We start from the raw sequence: 7394 nt of genomic DNA on the forward strand, positions 1-7394 counted from the left end.
TAGAAGCATGAGCATGTACAGCCAGAGCGCGAGTGAGATTGAGTAATGACGGTCGAGTACTGCTGTAATTTAGCGACAGAAACGCGAGGCAGAAATGAGTGAGAAAGCGACAGCAGTTATAGAGCAAAGCATATTACACCCTAAAACAAATTTATAAAACGTTAAAAATCAGTTAAAATCAGTGCCGTATACACACGGGACCAACATAGAGTGAAGTTTTGTTCAGTCACCAGACACCTGGCTGGCGTTATCGAGTGAGCACCGAGTCTGACAGGTAGGACTCAAAAGAGTGTGTATCACGGATTATTGTAACACCTTACCTGTTGTCACTGTTGAAAAAAAAAACAGTTTCACAAGAGCGTGGAACTTAACAGATAAACCTTTAAATTGATTTGAATTAAGAGCTCAAATTGTTTTAACGTTTCCTCATATCTCTGCCCTCGCGCTGATCTCAAGATTTCACCTGCTTTAGTGAAGTCAGTGGCGAATTTGGCTCCTAAAGGCTCAAAGATTGATTCATCCTCAGTCTAGAGTAGCAAGTCTGTATTTGTGTTCATATGATTGAGATTTGACAAAATGCGTAGAATTATGACGTTTCTTATTCTCAATATCTGTATGATACTTTGAGAGACGATAGTCTAGTAAAGAGGTGTTCGATTCACTATATTATAAATGTAACTCATCTTGTAACTTATTGTGGACCTTATGTGAGATTTCCCTCTATTTTATCTGAAAGCGTGTCATTTCTGGGCTGAGGAGTGATTAAATGTGTAGTACTGAAGGCTAAAATCAAAACAGAACTGCATTAAACCACATGGTTTATGCTGGCGCCACTTTCCAAAGATGAAACTGAACCCTTTACAGTGTTACCAACTAATTTTCAGGGAAAGTTGCTAAAGGCAGGTTCATTTGTTGCTAAATTATGTTGTGATGTCATTTAAAAATAGTTAGTGATGTAATTGGAAAAAAAAGTAATTAAAAAATAGTCCATAAAAATAGGACAAAATGTAGTGTGTTAATATGAAAGAATATTATTGATTTTTCACAGACATTTTACCTGTATTTTAGATTAGGCTATACTTAGCATTTTGTGTAGGGTTGCAGGAAATGTCTGTAAACTTGACGAATAATGTCCTGGCAGAAAATGACCAGTAGCCTACCGTTTCCATTTTTCTACAGATTTTCCCTTACAGTGTACCTAACTGATCAACAATTTTAGGCAGGGCAGTACGCAGGTTTTTATAAATACTGAGGTCCAAAAATGGAGAAACGTTGAATGGAAAATTTTGATTTTACTGACCTACATGTGTGCATTTTAAGATGTTTTAAGGCTCATAAATTGGATAATAATATAGGTTTAAAACCAAGTCAGTGGGCGGTAGTAGTTTAATTTATTTTTCAAGATAACAGATTCTTAAACATGAGAATCAGATTAAATGTTGCAGTGAATGATCCACGCTACAAACTGGAAATAGAGAAGATATAGTTTGTTTATGTTTATGAATTTAATAAACAGTTATAATTGTCTTGGTAGCCTTCAGTAAAATCACATGTCTAAAATGATTAGACATGAACATTATTATTATCATTTTGTTCACACTGATAGAAATGAATCTTTTCCAATAAGTTTTAACTGATTTTTTACATTTTATGGGCATTTTTACGTCTATAAAGCCATTTTTTCTAAAAGTGTCCATTATCTTTTGAGTCAAATTCTTACATTTAATCAGGGAATTAGAATAATACGACATTTGGGTTGTTACCAAGCATATGAAATCAACACAGAAGCTGCATCTAGGGTAGCATTGAGATGTATTATTTACACACTGTTTTACATTTAATCAGTGAATTAGAATAATACGACATTTGGGTTGTTACCAAGCATATGAAATCAACACAGAAGCTGCATCTAGGGTAGCATTGAGATGTATTATTTACACACTGTTTAATGAAAGACATGAATGCATTTAATGTTTTTTAATATATTAGCGCTACGACCCAGAATCTACCCCACCTAAATTTACGGTCAGGAGCCGCTACAGCATCTGAGATGCCTCAGCGGTAGGGGTGTGTGATATATATCGTCTGTGATAATATCGTAATTGTTGTTTTAACGATGTGCAATTTGACATTGAGTGTTTTGCAAAAACCATTCAAAACAGCCCTACAGAGTGCACACGTGTATATTACGTGAAGTCTAGACTAGACAAACAGTCTCTCCGGTACAATGCACTCAGGAGTGGTCTGGCGCTCGGAGTGGTCAAAAACGCGACAAGGCATCGGGCTTGATGTTTTTGGAGCCCACCGAGCCTGCCTAGAGTTGAGACGTTTAGCGGACCTGATATATTCGAGGTTCTTATGATCGGTCCAGACTATGAAAGGCACCCCCGAGCCCTCCAGCCAATGACGCCATTCTTCCAAGGCCAACTTCACCGCCAACAACTCTCTATTGCCAATGTCATAATTCTGTTTGGTAGGAGTCAAACAATGTGAAAAAACGCGCAAGGATGCATCTTATCATCCGCGAGGGAGTGCTGGGACAGCGCTGCACCAACCCCCACCTCTTACGCGTCGACCTCCACCACGAACTGACGTGAAGGATCAGGGGCAATGAGAATGGGAGCCGAAACGAAGCGACTCTTGAGGTTGGTAAATGCAGTCTGGGCTGCATTAGACCACCTGAACTTAGTCTTGGTGGAGGTCAAGGCTGTCAAAGGGGAAGCTAGTTGGCTAAAGTTGCGATTAAAACAGAAATTAGCAAACCCCAGAAACCTCTGCAGGGTCTTGTGGGAATCAGGGGTTGCCCAATCCATCACAGCCTTAATCTTATCGGGGTCCATGCGCACCCCCTCGGACGAAACGATGAACCCCAAGAAAGGGACTGACTGTGAATGAAAAACGCATTTCTCCGCCTTGACAAAAAGCCCATTCTTTAGCAGCCTAAGAAGCACTCGCCTGACGTGCTGCATGTGTTCCTGGAGAGAAGAAGAAAATATCAATATGTCATCCAGGTAAACATATGAACTGATCTACCATGTCTCTCAGCACATCATTGACCAATGCCTGGAAAACCGCCGGTGAGTTGGACAAGCCTAACGGCATAACCCAATATTCGAAGTGCCCCCTGGGGGTATTAAAGGCGGTTTTCCATTCATCCCCCTCCCTTATGCGGACCAAATGGAAGGTGTAACGAAAAAATCAAGTTTGGTAAAAAAAGGCCACTCCCTGCAACCGTTCGAAGGCTGAAGATATCAACGGCAAGGGATAAGTATTCCTTACCGTGATGCTGTTCAACCCTCGATAATCAATACACGGGTGCACCAAGCTGTCCTTCCCCACGAAAAAAGAATCCGGCACCTGCAGGAGACGAGGAAGGATGGATGAACCTGGCTGCCAGAGAATCAGAAATATATTTCTCCATGGCCTCCCTTTCTGGAGCAGAAAGCAAATACAACTTGCCTTTAGGCGGAGATGTACCTGGTACCAAGTCAATAGCACAGTCATAGGGACGATGTGGAGGAAGAGAAGCAGCCCGGGACTTACTGAACACTTACTTCAGGTCCAGGTACTCTTTGGGCACGTTTGACAGATTCACCGACTCCTTCTGTAAAACAGAACAGGACACAGACGAACAAGCAGAGACAAGACAAACAGCATGACAACGATCACTCCAGGAAAACACTGTGCCAGATAGCCGGTCGATGTGAGGTCCATGGCGGACAAGCCAAGGATGACCCAAGACCACCGGAGTGAGAGGTGAGGAGATGAGCAGGAACTCTATCTCCTCAGTATGGTTGCCTGCCGTGATGAGGGTGAGAAGACCAGTAGTGTGGGTAATAGTAGGTAGCGCTTGACCATTTAAATCGCTAACGGAGATGGAGTGAGCAAGAGGAGAAACAGGAAGATGAAGTTGAGAGGCAAACTGAATGTCCATGAAATAACCTTCAGCTCCAGAGTCTACCAGGGCTTGACAGGAATGATGAGTACTACCGCATTGCAGTCGGACCAGGAGGAGAGTAGCAGAAGGGGATTTACCCGCCGTTATACCACCCGACAGTAACCTCCAGTCTACTGCCAAGCTCTGGCTTTTACTGGACAGTGGGTAGCGAGATGTCCAGCCACTCCACAATACAGACATAATCCATTAGCACGGCGACGCTCCTTCTCCTCCCGGGACAGCCGAGCTCTGCCCACCTGCACGGGCTCAGGATCGAACGTCGGGCTGACCGCATCACTAGAAAAAGAAACATAAACGTCAGTAGTAGGAGGAACGAACCAACGTGTAACTTGTCGATCGCGCTGCAACAAGCATGTGTCCACTCTTAATAGCCAGAGCTATGAGACCATCCAGGTCTGTAGGTAGTTCCAACAATAATATCTCCTTCTTTATACGATCAGCCAGCCCATGCAGGAACATGTCCCACTGCGCCTGCATTCCACCTGCACTCAGCTGCCAGGGTACGGAATTCGATGGAATAATCTGAGACCGGTAGATCACCCTGGCGAAGATCGGCCAACGCCCGAGCCGCTTCCCGCTTCTGCGTTTTCCTTGATGCCTCACCGAAGCCAATTGCTGATTTATGCACATAAAGCATGATGCATGCTTATTGGCTCACTGACTTTGATGAGATTAACCTCTTAGGCATTGAAATTTGGTACCGAACGACAAGACATTTTCAGATACTCTATGGTATCGAGGCTATTCGGTTGGTGTCTAACATCAGACATCCAGAAAACTGCACAAGACAGAAACACATGAGTAACCAAAGGATCTGACAAACACAAGACAACCCCGGAGAGCTTAAGTAGGAGCGCTGACGAGCCACAGCTGAAGCTGATAACTCATCAGCGGCAGTACACAAAACGGCCAGAAGAGGCCATTGAATACTGTGAACCGTGACAGTTAGATCACAATTGGAAGTTACTATAAACACTCAATGGTGGTTTAAAGTGACTTTTGTGTAAAAGCATAGTATACATTTTTTTTGTCATATGTAGCATGATGCTACAGTGTGAATGAATGGTCACTGATTTATGCACATAAAGCATGATGCATGCTTATTGGCTCACTGACTTTGATGAGATTAACCTCTTAGGTACTGAAATTTGGTACCGAACGACAAGACATTTTCAGATACTCTATGGTATCGAGGCTATTCGGTTGGTGTCTAAAAAGTATCGAACTCGATACCCAACCTTAATTTGTGGTGGCACTTCCCCTGGGGGAATTTACTGGGATTTATAACTTTGATACAATAAAAATAGCGATATCCCCTACCATTTTTGATACCACGGGAAAAAACTGTCACAACTTTAACGGCACTTTAATTTCTTTTTAGATATTTATTGAAAGATAAATATAATAAGGCCAGTAGTGTTGTCACGGTACCAAAATTTCAGTATTCGGTACCAATACCAGTGAAAATCCACGGTTCTCGGTACCAAAGCAAAACACAAAAACATGCTAATTAAAAATTTTGACTACTTTCATTTAATCCAAAATGTGTACATATTTAATTTTAAAGGGCTTTTGAAAACCTAGAGCTATTCAGCCAAGAATAACCTGGTACCGTAACATTTTCATTTTTTTAGTACCGACTTGGTAGCGAAGTACCGGGTCTTTTGACAACACTAAAGGCCAGAACTAAAAATTTTATAAAATAAAAATTTTAAGGGAAAAGAAAAATCAATTTGTGGCGGTCAACGTTGATATTGTGGCAGGCCACAATATATTTATTTTTATATCAGATATTTAGGGGTACTCCGATTGATAATCACTTTGGGAAGTTTGATCGGCGGGCTCTATAAAGGCTGATCTCATAAACCAATCTCAAGCTGACAACGCGCCTGCTGTGAGAGGTTTGGCATGATATGCAGCGGCATGGTCTCAATCTCTGTATAGCGTGGGTAAAATTATTATAATGCTGAAGGTGAGGTACAATTCATATTTCTTTATTAAATAACTTGAATCAGTGAGACGTAATTTCACAAACAGTGTGAGTGAATCACCCTGACACAGGAATTGTCACTTGCACAATCGAGGCAGTGTTGCATCGTTACTAAAGTTTATAATTTGCATTTGTTTTGAAGTCTTGCCAGTGTTTAAACCATTTGATACTCGCGTGCTCTCCTAGAGACAGTGCGCTAATGCACACTCAAAGCGCACACACATAATCCCTCCTCACATTCAGCTCACGAAATCAGGCTTGTGCTGTGTGTAAGCTATTGTGCAACAATTGCCCCATTGTAAAAACAAAAATGCACTGCATGATAAAATATTTTGGTGAGAATTATATATTTTTGAAAAATGTCTAAAAAATGCTTCTAAAATAATTCTACATGATAAAAAGAAGGCTTCAAAAAGATCGGTATCTGCCATCGATTCGGCAGATACTGCTTCCTGTGATCAGCTCCAAAAATCCTGATCAGAGCACCCTTACAGATATTGCAATGATAAATCAGTTGTTGTTATTTTTTCATTACTACTGTTTGTTTCTTTTAAAATTCAATGATCTTGCCATGAAAATAGCCATAGAACTCTCTATGGTACAGTGAATGACTGCTGTTATTGTGGCACAGTAAATGCAGATTGCAGAGCACCATGGCACTGTGCCCTCACCGTGGTGCCATTATGTCAATGGCACTCAGTGCTTTGAACTGTGAATAGGCACGCAACTCTGATGTGTTGTAATTTTGTCTGGAGGTTGTGCTCTGTCATAAGTTGGAACCAATAGTGGAACCAACATCGCCTAGAGTGATGAGATGATTAGTGATAGTTTAGTAAGACAGTTTCCTCCCACAACACCCCAAACACAGCCCTTTCCCTGAACTCTAATTGCATAATGTTTGTGTTTCTGCTGGAAGAGTCATCTGTTGTCAGTCCCCACAACAGGCTACCCAGAACTGCAGAGGAAATGTACCACTGTGTATATTTGTGTGTGGACAAAAGTGTTCTTTGTGAGCAGGAGAGTAGAATGGGGTGGTGCGTTTGAACTGCCTGTTCCCTGCTGTAGGTGGAGGTTTGGTGGCCATGTGAATCAGACTGATTCAAGGCATGGCGCCTGGTGGCATTCCTAAACTTCCCACTGGTGACTGGGAACAAACTCCACCCACTGACCACTAACCCTCCCAACCATGCCACTTCCCGCCTGCTATGTCATGCCTGACATCATAGAAACACATACCATACAGCATACAGTACATCTTAATGCCAGCCTACACAATGATATTTAGGAGTTCCTCCTTTTAATCAATGTAGTATGGGTACTATATTCTTCTGACATCAGAAGTCAGAGATGGCTATATTTGTTTCCTTCTTGAAACTATCATTTTCATTTTGTGTTTGTTCTTAGCTAAAATTAAGATACATTTATTTTTAAACCTTATATATATAT

This window comes from Sinocyclocheilus anshuiensis, unplaced genomic scaffold (assembly GCF_001515605.1).
Source record: "Sinocyclocheilus anshuiensis isolate Anshui unplaced genomic scaffold, SAMN03320099.WGS_v1.1 scaffold1599, whole genome shotgun sequence".
Classification (NCBI taxonomy): Eukaryota; Metazoa; Chordata; class Actinopteri; order Cypriniformes; family Cyprinidae; genus Sinocyclocheilus; species Sinocyclocheilus anshuiensis.